The sequence below is a fragment of the Nicotiana tabacum genome, chromosome 22 (assembly GCF_000715075.1).
Source record: "Nicotiana tabacum cultivar K326 chromosome 22, ASM71507v2, whole genome shotgun sequence".
In the NCBI taxonomy this organism is placed as follows: Eukaryota; Viridiplantae; Streptophyta; class Magnoliopsida; order Solanales; family Solanaceae; genus Nicotiana; species Nicotiana tabacum.
The window spans coordinates 67,312,369-67,330,057 of record NC_134101.1 but is presented as its reverse complement, the minus strand read 5'-3'; the positions used below and the strand labels follow the sequence as shown (position 1 = coordinate 67,330,057).

At 38.9% G+C, this 17,689-nt stretch overlaps 1 long non-coding RNA gene across 1 annotated transcript; it reads left to right on the top strand.

Annotated features, from left to right (window-relative positions):
• The first annotated feature begins 312 nt into the window (after positions 1 to 312).
• LOC142176631 (uncharacterized) lies at positions 313 to 11,972 on the top strand. Its single transcript, XR_012705326.1, has 2 exons — positions 313 to 452; positions 11,676 to 11,972. It is a non-coding gene; the product is annotated as an uncharacterized LOC142176631 (long non-coding RNA).
• Positions 11,973 to 17,689: the final 5,717 nt, after the last annotated feature.

The window sequence follows — 17,689 nt, the reverse complement described above, 5'->3', positions numbered from 1 at the left end:
AAAACCCTAACAGCCGCCTCTGCCATCTCCCTGACCTCACAGCCGACTAGCCCAGCAATCACCAACTCTTCCACTCTAGAGAACACACACACTACAAGGAAAAGGAGGAGAGCCACCGACTCTTTCTCTCTCTTGTTCTTCAAGAGAACACTACCGCTTGGAAGTGAACCGACGACTTCACCGGCCGAATCTCGACTGTCCTACACCTTCACTCTCTCCCCTCACTCTAAAGAGATAGCCGGCGCACCTGATTCTTGGAAGTTCTTGGGTCTATACTGATTCTTAGTTTTTGGTTGATTCAAATAGTTCTTCTCTATCATTTGTTTTGGTTTTTATAAAAGTTGGTTTTCATCTGGGATTGAAGCCGTTTCTACTGCCTCTGTGTTGCCGAGTTCATTCACCAATTTAGACCTTGATTTGGTCATTGTTTCTGCTGGATTCTCTGCAACTAGGTATGTAAACGTTTGCCTAAGATACTCCGTTGATTATGAATGGAAATCTGAGTTGTTTTTGCTATGTTTGTGCCTAATTTTACGGGTCCATGGTGTTTAAATTACTTGCAGCTATTTTCATATTAAACTTAGATTCGGATTTGTTTTTGGGCTAAAATTGTGCTGAAATTATGTGATTCACATTTAATTAGATATTATGCAAATTTAAATTCAACCTCATCATGAGTTTGATTTGAGAAGCAAGAGATGAATGTTAAAAGATTGACTCGAATGTTAGTTTGTAATTCACTAATATTTTCTGTTTGTTTCTGGATACAAATTCAATGGATAAAATGTAAAGAAGAAGAAAGTGTTTATTTGGTTGAGGGAAGCATAATTCTCTGTTGATTTATTCTGTAGAAATTAGCCTAAACTCAACTTGATGTGTTAAATTCTTTGGCAGTATAAAATGAAAAAATCTCTACTTCAACAATTTTGTTCCATAATTCATGACCTTTACAATTAATCTCAAATATAGAGAATGAATAATATTCAAATGCTCTAGTTTCTTTAGGCGCACTTAATAAATAAATCATCGTGATTATGGGTACGATTCTCATGGCATGGTCACGATACGTAAATTCCAATTCGGGTGTGCATTTCATGCGATCCGACCATAACTTTGAATAATAATAAAATAAATATGTTATAAATTGCGGGTGCATTTCATGTGACGCGATTCGCAATGTGCACAAAAACAACGAGTGCGCGACATCGCGCTTGTTTAAATAAATTCCATAAATATTAAGAGTGGTTAGTTGATTAATTAAAAGCGATTCGAAGGTAAAAATGCACATAAGTCCTAAACACATGTAATAAATCAGATAATTAGGCCAAGTATTAATTGTTAAGCGACCATGCTAAAATCACGGAACTCGGGAGTGCCTCACACCTTCTCTCGGGTTAACAGAATTTCTTACTCGGTCTTCTGTGTTCGCAGACCATAAATAAGAGTCAATTTCCTCGATTTGGGATTTAGAATAAACCGGTGACTTGGGACACCATAAATTATTTCAAGTGGCGACTCTGATTGAATAAATAATCCCATTTCGAACAATGTCACCTAAATTGGAAAAACTCCCTATATCCTCCCTCGGAAAAAAGGAGGTGTGACAGCTCTGGCGACTCTGTTGGGGACCGAACCCATAATCTCTGGTTCAGGGTTCAGAATTCGAGCTTAGATGACTGTTATACTTGGCTTTTACTTATTATCTAATTTTTACGTGTTTGAGCCTAATGTGCTAAATGCCTCTTTTTACTGCTTTGATATTGTTTGGACTATATATAAACTGTCACGAAACCCTTCTTCTCTCTGAATCTTCTAAATCTTCTAGGAAGTGCACGCTGGCGTGACTTCTTTTATGTTAATGTCATATCCTAATTTAAAACGAGGATCAGATCTGTTACAAAGCCGGATGGCCTTTTGGTTACCGGTACGTTGCCCCCCCCCCCCTCGGCTCGAGTTGTCCACTCGGGTAAGCCAGGTCTAGAACCATATACCCAGAATTTTAAGCCTAGAATAACATAGCCTCATACCGGATCCCTAGTAGGTACGTTTGTTTGCATCACGTGCATTTGACTTTGGAGACTCAACACAGGGGTTGGGTCTGTCTAGGACAGGTGTACCCAATTTAAAAGACCATTCTGATGCATTTTTTACATGCTACTTGTGCATTTATCGGTTTCGACTTGTATGTTGACCGACTTTTAGAATAGGGAAAGAAAATCAAGCAAAATCAAGAAGTGAGGTAGGATAGAGAAACATCCGGAAAATACCAATGTTCAAAATATCCTGAAACTCTGCCGAATTTTTTTTTAAAAAAAAAAGAAAAAAAAAGAAAAGGATGAGTCTTTGAAAAAATAAGTCCTATTTTTCCACGAGTCAAAACTCACAGAACTACGCGGGTCTGATTCTCACCGGATGTGGGATACGTTGGAAAACCTCATCGGTTCCGGCCCACAATTTTCAAAAAAAAATTCAAAAATATTTTCTTTACCTCCTCTTTAGAAAGTCTTTCTTTTAGACCACAATTTTCAAAAAATCCAAAAATATTTTCCTTTACTTCCTTCTTTGAAAAGTCTTTCTTTTAGACCCAAACTTTTTACAAATATATATATATACAAAAATATTTTCCTTTTAATTTCTTCTCAAAATCCAAAAATATTTTCATTCTTCTTTCAAAAATTGAAAAGAAAATTCAAGATTCAAAAATATTTTCATTTTTTTTCTTTAGAAGTATTTCTTTCATAAATTCAAAATAAAATTCTAAAAATCTAAAAATATTTCCTTTCTTGTTTAGAAGTTTTTCTTTCGAAATTCCGGAAAAAATAAAAACTCAAAAAAATATATTTTCTTTCTTCTTTAGAAGTCTTTCTTTTCAAAAATTCAAAAAAATAAAAAATAAATCGAAATCTAAAAATATTTTCTTTCTTATTTATAAGTCTTTCTTTCAGAAATTAGAAAAAAAAGAGTTGGTTTATTTCCTTTATTCCTGATCTTCCCGAACTACACACGATCTGATTCATGTTTTCACATGATACGTAGGCAACCCACATCAGGTTCGATCGACCATAAAAAAAAAGTGTTAAAAAATGATGATGATGATGATAATAAGGACCGACTGAGTCCATTCTAACGTGTCTCTTGTTTTGAATTGTAAAGAAAGTTTGAGGTGGTCGGTTTGTGGTAAGCTGGCAACACAAGATCCAAGGGGAAAAATGCCATTGACAACTGGCATCGAAGCTGTTACAAGTGCTCAAAAGACTCAGGGTCAGAGGGTTCAACAAGAGTCTAATGTGGTTGAGGAAAATAGAGTACTGAAGCAGCAAATGACTGAAATGTGTCAAGCATGGGCCCAGTGGCCAAGGACCGCCTTTTTCTATTCATGGTTTCCCAGAGTTCACATCCATTTCGACTACTACCATTCCGGTCTCATTGCATGATCAATCTTATCCACCTGGGTTGAGTCTTTATCCCAACTGTATGACTACAGCTGGAACTTCTGTTGCGCGTTCCCAAAGTGGCCATTGACAACCAATCAGACAACCACTACTGTTATGCCCGTCTTCACCTTCCCACAGCCGACAGTGGTACAAAAGAAAACTCATGAGTCACAATTTGCTACCCAGCAAGAACAGTACCATTCTCCTGAGCACCACTCATACCTATTTGATCTTCCTGCAAAAATTGAGAAGCCTGCCCAAAAGATGACACAAGAAAAAATGACCCAAAGAATAAAAAGCTTAGAACAACAGTTGAAAAACATGCAAGGGTTGGCAGGTCAGAAGAGTATTGCCTTCAAGGATCTATGTATGTTCCCCAATGTTCGTTTGCCACTTGGTTTCAAGATCCCAAAATTTGAAAAGTATGATGGACACGGCGACCCCATAGCTCACTTGAAAAGGTATTGCAATCAGCTAAGAGGTGTTGGAAGAAATGAAGAATTACTAATGGCTTATTTTGGGGAAAGCCTGACAGGGGTAGCCTCTGAATGGTTTATGGATCAAGAAACCTCTCACTGGCATGTCTGGGATGACATGGCCCAGGACTTTGTCAAACAGTTCCAATACAACATCGATATCGCCCCAGACCGCAATTCCCTTTCAAACCTGAAAAAGAAACCAACTGAAAGTTTCAGGGAATATGCCATTAAATGGAGAGAGCAAGCGGCTAGAGTTAAGCCACCCATGGATGATCACGAGTTAATCACTGTCTTCCTTCAGGCTCAAGAGCCAGATTATTTTCAAAACATGATATCCGCAGTGGGCAAATCCTTCTCGGAAGCAATCAAAATTGGGGAAATGGTTGAGAATGGCCTTAAGACAGGCAAAATTATACGTCAAGCAGTTCTCAAAGCTGCAACTCAGGCTGTCCAGATTGAATCTGATAATTTTAGTGACACGAATGAGAAGGATGAAGAAACCATGATGACAATAAGGTCGAGAAGAGGTCCTAGGAGAATATCTCGAAGGTATGAGCAGCCTCATCAGGTTTCCGATGATTCCCCTGAGCACTACTATCCACCTCAGAACCCACAATACTCTATTGCTCCACTTCAGTATGTTGTCCAGCCACCAAGACACCCCAGAAGGCGAGCACCAGCACTACAAAATTTTCACCAGCTTCCACAAAATTTTCAAGTGCCCTATAACCTACATCCAAGCCAGGGGTATAAAGGGGAACAAAGGTTGAAAGATAATTTTACACTAATAGGAGAGTCCTATGCAAGTATGTTTGAGAAATTAAAGCATTATGACATGATTGTACCTATTCCTCTAAATCACGTGGACCCACGTGCAAGAAGCTTTGATCATTTTAAAAGGTGTGAATACCATTCTAATGCCCAGGGGCACAATGTTGAAAGTTGTCGGGATTTGAAAAGAGAAATAGAAAGGATGATCCAGGAAAACTGATTGTGATCCAAGATAATAACACCCAGAATATCACGCAGAATCTTTTACATGCACATGATGATGCACACTTTGTGGGGATGATGTGTGGTGACATGGAGTATGAGAATCCTCTCGGGAACTTGCTGACTGAAATTGGATAAGGCCATGGTGATTCTGATGAGCAAATTTGTGGCTAAATGTCAAGCTTAGCAATTGAAAAGTTATTCCCTCCTCACTAGGAAGGAATCTTGGTAGCTTGTTTTGATATTTTTTCTATTATCTGGGTTATTCCAGGGTGTGATCCAGATTTTATTTGTTTTATTGAGTCAAAACCCTTCTATCCCTCTATTTTGTTTGTGTGAGTCTTGTCTGTCCGTTTTGTTGCTATTTTCATTAGCCGGGTTATTTTAGGGTTGTAACTCGGATTTTAGGTTGTTTGTCTTGTTGTTTACTCAATGAAATACAGTTTGTCCTTTTGTGTCATTCCATGCTTAGTTCTTTTCCCGCTAGTTTTAGTGATATGACATGCATGCGGAATTTTTGGCCAGATCTTAGAAAACTGATTTAAGCTTGAATTGGATAAATGAGAAAAAGAAACTTTTGAGGATGAATAAAGAGTTGAAATACTTTGGAATTAAGCTCAAATAAAATGACCCGTGGAGGTTAATGATCTTTACCTTCAAATCATTGTGAAGGTCGGGTTTGAGGAAGAATCAATTGAAGTTTATTGGTAAGTTTGACATTAATGGGTGAAAAGTGTCTTCCGATCATGACACACCAAGAAGACAGACATGTTCATCAATGTTGTGTCGCGAAAGGAAACCATGTTTGGCATTCTCGAGGCTAGGAGGCCATTTTTCTACTACCCAAACACTTTATACCCTTTGTTACCCCTTTTGAGCCTGCGTTATTTTCTTTGATCACCCTCTTTTGGAATCAAGTTTGGAGTCAAAAGTAAAAACAAATGATGAAATGACAGAAAAATAAAAGGAAAAGTCCATGTCCCAAGAGTACAAACTGGGGCGACTCTTAGAAAGTACAAGTGAAAAAAAAATAGAATAGTCAAAGGTCCATGTCCCAGAAAATAGAAGTTGGGCAACTTGTTTTGAAAAAAAAAAGAAAAAAAAAGGAAAAAAAAGAAAAAAAGAGAGTAGAAAGAAAGATGAAAAAATAATAGTTAGGTCAGATGTTTGAACTACGTTAGACCTGATAATAAGTAAAGGTTATACTCACTTTGTGTTCATATACTGTATCGTAAGCACATGACTCGTAATTTGAAAATTCCTTTCCTTTCTTGTGGAGCGGGCCGAACGCCTCGGTAGGATCATGTATCACTCTTATGGGAGCGGGCCATTCTCCTCGACAGTATAATAGATGCATCGATGATTCGTGTCGTTCGACCCTCGGTAATGTACACATTATGATGGGATCGGGCCGTTCGCCTCGGTAGTATCATATTCCTTCTGGGATCGGGCTGTACGACCTCTGCATAATCGTGCGTTATATCGCTAGCAGTCCGAATATTCATGAGATTTTTCCTTCTACTGATGCCTTGCATTTGATATGATATTTCTTATTCATTTGATATTGACACTGGATATTTTTCGAGCTGTTGAGATAGGATACGAGATTGAGAAGTTTATATCGTTAAAAGAAATTTTGAGAGGTTATGTAACTTACAGATTTACCCCATCATTGCCGTATGCCTCATATCTTCTTATGTTTTATTATGTTGCTTTATTGGACTTTTAGTAAGTGTCGATATCGACCTCTCGTCACTACTTCTCCGGGGTTAGGCTAGATACTTACTCGGTACACGTTTATTTACGTACTCATGCTGCACTTCTGCACTAAATGTGCAGGATCTAACAGGTTCATTGATGATCACCTTGTATATATATATGTCTGGTGGTCTTTTGGGCACAAGGGTGTGACTGTTGCGAGGATTTACGGTGAGCTGCATTCCATGTTATGATCTGCGGCATACAGAGTCTCCATCAGAGTTATTTATATTCTTCTCTCTAACTTGTATTTCAGACATGTTGTATTATTATTGTACTCCTTAGTAGATGCTCATGCACTTGTGACACCGAATTTTGGGAGTTCCTACTGGATGTTCATTATTGTAGTTCACATAATTATTATCATATCACCTTGTAGTTTATATTTTATACAGAAATTAGAAAATAAAATCATGGGTTTCCTACGAGTACCAGATTTTACTCTACTTATTTAATAAGGTTCATGATTTCAAAAATACTAAAATGAGTAACTAAGTTGATTAATCACCGTTGGCTTGCCTGACTGCGGCAATAGGTGCCATCACGATCTACAATGGATTTTGGGTCGTGACAATTTGGTATCAGAGCTCTAGGTTTACTTGGGTCTCACGAGTTATGAGCAAGTCTAGTAGAGTCTTGCGTATCGGTACGAAGATGTATGTACTTATCTTCGAGAGGATACAAGGCTGTTAGGAGCACTTCCCTTCTTGATTTCTCATCGTGCAATTTGATTCTATTGAAGCTTATGCCTTCATTTCCTTCCTACTCAATCTTATGCGACGTGGAGCACTTGTTATCAATTGGGCATTGAGGAGCTGTAGTGGTACTGTAGACGTGGTGCAAGATGTTTCTCTTTGCGTATTCGGACATGCTATTATCGTCGTATTTCGGAAGGGTGTTTTGTCATTTCAGCCCAGTATCTGTATTTCCTATGGTTTCTAGGCTATTCACAGATTATTGTGATCTTCATCTGTTGTTATCGCACAATGTTGGTGTAATGGTAGGGTGCTTGTTTATGTGTCGAGGCAGTGAATGACTCAAAATGAGGATTTCTTAGTGCATAGTTTAGAGGTTCGACATTTAATTATTTCGCCGGTGTTATGGTCTTCTTTGATTTTCCTTCGGGGCAGGGTGTTGTGAAATAATTCCTAAGAAGTGGTTGTCAGAGATGGCAGTGTGTAGCGGTTTCAGAATCGAATCAGTGTTCCTAATGTTGATGGCTTGAGAAAGATGATCTTCAAGGAGGCTTAGAGTAGGTAGCAATTTATTAGTTCAGGTGCTATAGAGATGGATTTTGATTTGAGACAGCATTTGGGTAGCGAAGGGATGAGGAAGGACATGGTGGGAGGTGTCTCACGGTGGTTGAAATGCTAGCAGGTCAAGTATGAAAAGCATAGGTCGAGAAGTTGTTTAAAGGAGATGGTTGAACCAAAGTAGAAGTGTCATAGTAGCATATGGATTCTGTGGTAAGATAGTCACATGCCTTGAGAAAAGTTCAGAGTAGGTGACTCTCAACAACGGTCCTAGTGGTTTCAAAAATTTAAGGTGCAACGTCTAAGGATTTTGGGGTCCATTATGTGATTGAAGACCGAGATTTTGTAGCAAAGTGTGGGGAATACTTGGGGAAATTCCTATGTTATTATCGGATCTGCGGGGGAGAAATGGGAAAAACTACTTTGGATTCGTAAAAGATCTTTCAGAAAGGGTGTACTAGTTGAAGATGCTATTGTGCGCATAAGGAGGGTATGGGTGTTACACCCCATGTTTTTGTATGTGAAAGTACGCCATAAATAAATTGATGGAAGCTCGAAAATGAGATGTTACATCCCGTATTTTCGTATGTTAAAGTTTCATCGTAAGTTAATCGACGTAAGTTTGGGAATGAGATTATTTTGGGAATATAAGTATTACGCTATTTCAAACAAGTAACAACAACAACAACAACAACAACAAACAAACCCAGTTTGATCCCAACAGGTGGAGTCTGGGGAGGGTAATCTGTACGCAGACCTTACCCCTACCTAATGTAGGTAGAGAGGCTGTTTCCAATAGACTCTCGGCTCAGGAAGGGCAAGAATAAAAAGAGAAAAGCAAGGAAGGAAGAAAGATGGAAGAGAAAATAAAAAAGGAGAGATAAAGGATAAGTAGTACCCAATAATAGCAACATAAAAATACAATACCTGAGGCGAACAAAACCACATAACGTAATAAAAATCTAAGAATGCGAAGAGACATGAATGCTACTAAGACTATCGGTGAACAACTATAAACTACCCACTAACCTTCTACCTTAATCCTCGACCTCCACACCCTCCTATTAAGGGTCATGTCCTAAGTGAGCTGAAGCAGCGCCATGTCCTGCCTAATCACCTCTCCCCAGTACTTCTTAGGCCTACCTCGACCTCTTCTCAAACTCTCCATGTCCAACCTCTCACACCTCCTGGCAGAAGCATCAATGCTTCTTCTCTTAACATGTCCGAACCATCTCAGCCTCGACTCCCGTATCTTGTCCTCCACGGAGGCTACTCCCACTCTGTCCCGGATAGCTTCATTCTTAATCCTATCTCTCCTGGTACACCCACACATCTATCTCAACATCCTCATCTCTGCTACTCTCATCTTCTGCACGTGGGAGTTCTTGACTAGCAAACACTCATCCCCATACAATATAGCCAGTCGAACCACCACTCGATAAAACTTACCCTTAAGTTTTAGCGGCATATTCCTATCACACAAAACACCGAAAGCGAGTCTCCACTTCATCCATCCCGCTCCGATGCGATGCGCGACATCTTCGTCAATGTCCCTGTTACCCTGGATAATAGACCCGAGATACTTAAAACTCGCTCTCTTGGGGATAACTTGAGCATCAAGTTTAACCTCTATGTCTGTATCATGGGTCCCATCACTGAATTTGCACTCTAAGTATTTTATCTTGGTTCTACTCAGTTTGAAACCTTTAGACTCCAAAGTCTATCTCCAAACCTCCAACCTCGCATTAACTCCACTACGCATCTCATCAATCAACACTATATCATCGGCAAATATCATGCACCAAGGTACCTCCCCTTGGATGTGACGCGACCGTACATCCATCGCCAAGGCAAACAAAAATGGGCTAAGAGCCAATCCGTGGTGCAACCCCATCACCACAGGGAAATGCACCGAGTCACCACCCACAGTCCTCACCCGAGTTTTAGCATTACCATACATATCCTTAATCACCCTAATGTACGCTACCGGAACACTGCTAACCTTCAAACACCTCCACATGACCTCCCTCGGAACTTTATCGTATGCTTTATCAAGACGCTATTTCAAACAAGTAATGAGTAAATTCGTGAAGGTGAGAGGGAAAGCAAATCAAAGAAAATGAATTTCGTCAAAATTTGACACTTTGGGACAAAATACGATCAAAGCTATAATACCCGGTAATTATGGACTAGTGTCATACAAGGTACCACATGACCATGATAGTGAGGTGTAATTATTGAATTAGTGGAGGATTAATAAACTAATTAAGGAAAGGGGTAATTTATTTTAGATAAACTTGATAAATTTAAACACCCCTCCCCCTCCCTAAACGTGGTTGGCCAAAGAGGCCATGATAATGAGTCTTTAACTCACAAGAAAATGTGGCACATTTTTTAGGAGCTCTTGGCTTAGTCATATTATCAAAGTGGGATCCACACCTAGGGATTTAATACTTCTCTAATTCACTTTGTCTACAAGGTAATAATGGAAAGCTTCAGCAAGGATAAACTTTGCTATATCAACGTTATCAATTGTTCATCTCTTAAGAAAAAGCTTCAAGCAAAATCAAAGTGGGGTCCATACCTAAGGATTTAATACTTCTCTAATTCACTTTGTCTACAAGATAATTTTGATTTAGCTCCCAAACGTGGCAGCCCATTATGCCATATAATGACTCTAGAATTAAGTGGGAAGGTGGAATATTTTAAAGAAGATATGTGACACCAAGTCTTGAAAGGTGGGGCCCACACCACCAAGACTTAAAATCCATCTCTAAATTCAAACTAAAGATGTATTACATCTATGTGAAAGGCTTCAACAAGGTGAACTTCATTAGCAACGTGAGTGCTTATATTAAAAATAGGCAACTTAGTAACATTCTGCTTCAACAAGAATTCAAGAATTCAAGCAAAAATTCCTTAAGCATCTTAATAACGTAATTCACTTCAACAAAGGTCATGAAAGATTTTGATCAAACTCATTTGAGAAAGATATCATACATATTTTTTCCTACTTCGATCCGTCGTTACGTGTTTTCGCAAAAGACATGTGTTAGAGGGATCGTCAAGAGGATCGGTCCAGGTATGTTAAGGCTATCCCTTCTTTCTTTTTGGCATGATCAAAATGATACAAACGAAACGAGCAAAATATGCAACTTTCATAAATGACTTTGTTCATAGAAATACTAGGAGTGTCTATATTCTTGATTCTCTATGTGAATTATTATTATATCCTCTATTCATGGGTCTCAGAAAAATACGTATTTGATAAAGTTTGTCCGAAAGGCATATTGATTTTATGATATTCGAGAAATCTTATTAACGTATTTCTTATGCATTTCATACATTTATACATGTACATTGACCCATGATCAGATGACATTATATACAAATATATGTGTATACAATATGGATATGGGATATAAGTAAAGGTTACGGCGTTATATACGCACCACCACCTGATCAGCTGGTATACGTTGATGATTTGCCCACAGTGGCCGAGATGATATGATGGGATGCCCTCAGAGGCTTGATGATGTTATGAACGCATATACCTCTGCATGGTATGTCAGTTATATGCATATGCATGCCATTATAATATTAAATGATTCACAGAGCTATTCAGACTTACATGTTGAGTCTTTTACTCCATGTTTCTCTCATGTATATTATTTACTGATTTTCATTCCTTACATACTCGGTACATTATTTGTACTGACGTCTCTTTTGCCTGGGGACATTGTGTTTTATGCCCGCAGGTCCCGTTAGACAGGATGAGAGTCCTCCAAGTAGGCTATCAACTCAGTGGAAGGTGTTGGTGCGCTCCATTTACTCCGGAGTTACTATTTGGTCAGTATGATTAAAACATGTGCTGATTGGTATGGAGGGGCTATGTCCCAACCTTAATGATGTTTATGTACTCTTAGAGGCTTGTAGATAGATGTCATGTATATAAAATATTGTATGGCCTTGTCGGCCTATGTTCAGTGTAAGAGTTCTCATTTTGGCCTTGTAGGCCCGTATGTCTTAAGTATAAGTTGGTATTTCATGTTGTATTCTACTTATCTCACGAAAGACTTTCTGGCTCAGTTATCTATGATAGTATGATAGGAAAAGATATGTTATGTTGGTACTCGGTTGAGTAAGGTACCAGGTGCCTGACACAGCCCATCGGTTTGGGTCGTGACAAAAGTGGTATCAGAGCAGTTCTGTCCTAGGGAGTCTACAAGTCGTATCTAGTAGAGTCATGTTTATGGGTGTGTTGTGTACCACACTTATAAGCAGGAGGATACAGGGCATTTAGGACTGTCACTCATTCTTCTTACTCTAGATCGTGTGGTGGAGCTCACTTGTAAGAATTCAGATTCCTAAATTCTATTTTATTCGCAATAAGATGATACCTACATCCAGAAAGATGATTGGTAAGAGATATAGCTGTGGAAGAGTTGAGTCAGAGGAACTCGATTTTGCATCATGCTTATGATGGATAAATATGAGGTATTCAGCAGATCATATGTATACTAAGATGTGTAAGCTTCTTGATAAGTATCCCTAAGGCAAGAATATCTATCCACTCTTACGGTAAAAAGGAATAAGATAATCGAAAGGTAGACACAAATTTGAGCAAGTAAAAAAAGCAAGGTAAAGAAGGGTATGAGGTTCCCAGTTAATGAAGGTTAACAGTTTTTACAATTCAAGCAGAGAAATATAGGCATTCTAAGTTACTTTCAATAGTAACGGAGTTATACACAATTAGCCACACCCATCTCAATTATTCCTATGGGAGCTGACATGTGTAGTTTAAGAGAAGCAAGTGATATCAGGATCCGGCTGAGGTTAGAGTAACCCAAAATGGTGAATGGATTGTTTGTGTTAGTTGACATTTCCAAAGGATATTGCAAATGTGATAATAAATCTCCTTGTGAGACACCCAGATGGTGCACTCTAAAATAGTATAGCTAGATATGAGTAATACAAGGATAGGCACTGGAAGCCTTGAAGGGATAAATATTGCATTAGTCTGGCTCCCGTCCCTAGTAGAGAGAGAATGTTAGGCAACCCGAAGAGCTAGGGGATGGATCAAGGGGAGCTAAAAGCAAATGAATGTCTTGTTGGAATTTTCAAAATAAAGTGATAGACAGAGATGCTAGTAGGGAAATAAGAAGAGAGTTAATGAAGCATTATGAGTAAGATGTGATATATGGATGACAACGATAAATCAAAAAAAAATGACAGTATTACAAAATCTATAGTTAAGTGAAGGAAGAGACGAGAGGTGACAGGCCTTTAGACAACAAAAAAGTATAGGCCATAAAGTCATATCCTCATTTCGAGAAATAAGTTTGTGATTCCAACGCGACTACCAGAAGGAAAGTTGGACCCCAGAATAATAGAAATCAGTATGGGTCGGTGAACAAGATAAACTAAACATAAATTAGGGACTGAGTTATTTGAGAATGGTCGACATCATAAGAATTTCAGATTTCGTCCCGGCGATAATAGAATGGATAACAGAAGAAGATTCATGAGAACTTCAAAGAATGATCATTCAGGAAGACGCTTCCCTAAAGAAAGTAATGTGAGCAAAGTTAAGCTTAAGGGATTGTATGTGCCAGTTATACTAAGTGTCACCCTCGCAAGTAAGGAAATTTGTTATCCTTGGTACATAGGGATTACCGCGAGGCGAGTAAGGATCATCGATGATGTGATAAGATGCCAAAGATGAAGAGGTAAAACATCTATACGTAGATCATCGTAGCACTAAATCTTAGTTCTCCCCTAAAAGGGAGAATATGGTGTGATGTGGCATTAAGTCAGAATTAAGTGGTTCTAGTAACTATGGAATAGTAAAGGAAGAATGCGATAAAAATGAGATTGCACTTATCCAAATCCTACTGATATGCTACGATTCCAAAACATTATGCAAGCACGCCGTCAAGGAAAGGAAGTAAGGGTTCCTGCCCGGGATGTTATTGATAAATAAGAAGCTAGTGCGAGAGGTAAGTTAAGACAAAGGAAATAACCCAAGAAAGAATACGCGGAATATTGATATGAGAATGGTCCAAATAGTAGTTAGTAGTTGATTCAGGAAGAGCCTAGTTAATGGCTAGACAAGAGGACACGGACAAATCAGCAGATCGTGCAAGATAAACATAGTAAACCCAATATAGTGAATTCAGCCTCGCAGATATGACATTGCAATACTTGAGAAATATTCAGATAGGAGTTGGGGTAGTTAAAGGTACCGTATGAGTATTACGGAAATAAAAGATAATTCCACTAGGAAGACAGTCAAAATATTAGTTCAAAAGCAACCCTACAAGCACAGGGGCATGGAGGTAAGCAACGACGGATAATTATAGGCGAAGAAGGACATAAAAAATTCTGTCAAGTATATAATGTAATAAGCTCGCAACTTTACAAGAGTCAGAGGGTCCTCCCTAAGTACTACAATAAAAGAATAGTTGAATAAACAAGGAAGAAGGTTTCAACCTAAGAATAGTAACTTGAAGAAAAAAGGGTCATGTAAAAACAGTCTCGCTACAATGTTGTATGCACTCTCTAAGAAAGTGGCACCTACCATGGCTAATGAACGGGGAGTAAAAAAAATCAAAAGTAATATTTGAGACCATATGAATTGCACAAAATTCCGACATGCATGGGAACTAAGATAAGCTAAGTATGCATGCAACAAGTGCAGAATGACCAGGAGAAGTAATAGCTTACGTTTAAAGAAAGTTGAGAAGGAACAAAAGGAATTATTCAATCAATGGTCCAGAATTAGTTACGTTATAAACACACATAAGATTTTGGAGTATTATCCATGCAACATATATGTTGACAATCATACAGCCGTAGAAGACTCTAGTATAAGTTAAAAGAAAGAATTGAGCCCAGGGCATAGACAAAGGATTGAATTGTTAGAAGATTGTGTCATGGATATTTCATAGCACCCATGAAAGGCTAAAGTAATAACTAATTCTAGGAGCCGCATATCGGAAGATAGATTAAGCCTACATGAAGGATGATCAGAAGGAAGAGGAAACTAAAGCGTTACATTAACTAAGTAAATCAGGAGTCTGATTATTGGACCCAGAAAATTATAGACCTCGCGATTGAGAACACTGCAGGATCACTCTTAAATATCATAGGTGCAAGAGAAATAGTACGATAGCCATATTCCATAACGGCTCTACGATAAAGCTAGTTAGAAGAGTACCAGCCTCATAAGAAGTCAGTATGAAGCTCTCACCGGATTGGGTATGCACCAAAGGTGCAAGTATTATAATAGAGCTTCAAGTTGTGGATGTGAATTATACCTATGTGGAAGGAAGGTTATGAAAGAGATAAAAGATGTGATGCGAGATTTTAAGGCAAGTAAGGCAAAGAAAGGTTGTGAATAGTCCATACTTCATATAGAAGGCTAGAAGCGCTGGGATTCAGTATCCAGGAATGATAGCAGCGTCGTCAGTGGCATACCTTCCAGCCTATGGTTTCTAGGTATCGAGAAGTCTAATTAAGAGAGTAAAGAAGAGTTAGAGATGATGTGATGTCTCGCTTGATGTTCCAGAATAACATAAGGAAATCTGTGGTGCAAGCAAGTTGAAGGAAGGTTGCGAGTAGTATAAACGAATATATGTAGGTCGCAAGCTAAAGTATGGTAAAGCGACAAGGTTTTAGGAAGGCAGGAATAAGGATAAGAAAGGGTGAGTGAGAAGGTGACGAGAATGGATAAGTCCTCGGGATAAGAACTATCTTTCGAGATCTGGCCTGGTCGACTTTGATTCGGTGGGGATTTGGATGATGTCTCATCTATATACATCATACAAGGAAGGATCCTTGATTCTTGGTTCGATTCTCATACGTGTGGACCCAACTAGGGTTTGAGAATCTCCTTCTCTTTTGCCGATTTTGATTACATGCGATATATTCTTTCCTTCTTTGTGTTTAATTGATAATTTTTCATGTTTGTCTGTTTAATTTGAACACCATATAAAACCTTCCCCCAAACCCCTAAAATGGGACCTCAATCACTGAAATTACCAATATTCTCTCATTCTCACTTGTCTTATACTACTGTCTTTTGGCCGGCTGAAAGCAAAAGCCACCGGATGTAAGGCCCCATAAAATTTTGTCAAGGAATTTAAGGTTTCGTGGTGCCGAGGTAGGCTAATGATTTGAGAATTGTAGAAAATGAGCCACGGTACGGACCTTTTGGGCTAAAGAATGCACTAAAGTGTTTATGGGAATTTTTGGCAGAAGAAAGCGATTCTGCTTTCAATTTCGCGACCACAACAAAACTGTTCCGCGGACCGCATAAGCATCACAGAGTGGAACAGAAAATGGACAAATTTTGAAAAATAATTCTGCTGGCCGCATAATGATTCTGCTGGCCGCATAATCATTATGTTGGACGCATAAAACTTCTGCTGGCCACATATCCATTCTGCTGCCCACATAACTGATTTGTTGCCCCCATATCTATCCTGCTAGCCACATATCGATTCTGCTACCACATAATCGATTCGGGATGCGAGACATCTACCCTTACGCTCCTACAAGGGTAATGAGGCAAGCTGGAAGAAAATAAGTCATACCTCGAGTTTCCAACATGGTTTAGTACAAGGCAGATTTCAAGGGAGATGTCATCCCATTCAAGTTCGAAGCGCAACACATGTGAAACCAAAAGATCATCGTGGAAGGAGAAACTATTGAGCTATAGAGATATCACGCCAGCCATATGTACTGCTATCTATCATGGTTAGAAGATGACGTAGTTGGGGACGTCAAACCAGGAGTCAATCTAAAGGATAGGATCATAGATGAAGTGTTTGAGGCACAAGTGAAGTACAAGAGGCTACGCAAAAGGGTATTCGAGTCCGAAGCTAAGCATCTGGAATAACATAAAGTGAACATGGAGGTGATAAAAGAATGGAAAGAGATTGTCACTAAGTCGACTGAAAGGTTAGAATACTTGGAGCAAGGACTGATGGAGCTAGAAGGGAAGATGAGAAAGAGACTTTGGGATTGTCAAGCCATGGATGACAATGAAGGAGGAAAGTTGGCAAAGGCTTACTTATTACTGGACATGCGCGATCTGGGAAACATGATTGATGGGGGTCAAGAGAGCCAAGCATGGAGAAGGTTCTTTACTGCTTTCTAGTTTAGATTAGATTTCGATGTAATAAGGCCTAATGCCATTAGTGATTTTATTATTATTATTATCGATTTAGTAAAAGATTGTTTTGGCTTATTTTCGTGCTAATGAAATGAAACAAACGTTGGCATCAATTTTCTCAAAGTCTATGTGTCGCTTAGGCCTACCTCATGCACAATGAGGTCCCCAAATTAAGACGCGAATTATTGCATGACTTTTATGAAACATGTTTAAATATTGCAAACACTCTTTTACTTCGCCTTGCTGACTTGGTTACCTTTTCGTTTTTATTTCTTTTGTTTATTCTCATTCCCAAAGGTTGGTTCGTGCATAGTGGTATCATCAGCATACCATACTAGATTCAGAGGTCCTCCACCTCCTCCTCCGCCCAACGACCCAAAAACCAAAAGCAAGGGCAAAGGGAAGATGGATGATTTAAGTGGTATCCGGAAAGATAATGCTACTATGGCAGAAAATGTTAAAACTTCAGATGGTAGAAGCACTCCAGGACAGAATGAGTTGGTCTTACGTTTGGATAAGAAAATCCTGGAGCTACAGGGTGAGCTTGAACAAGTCCGAAATCTGGCAAATCTTTCTCTTACTCTCAATGTTCCC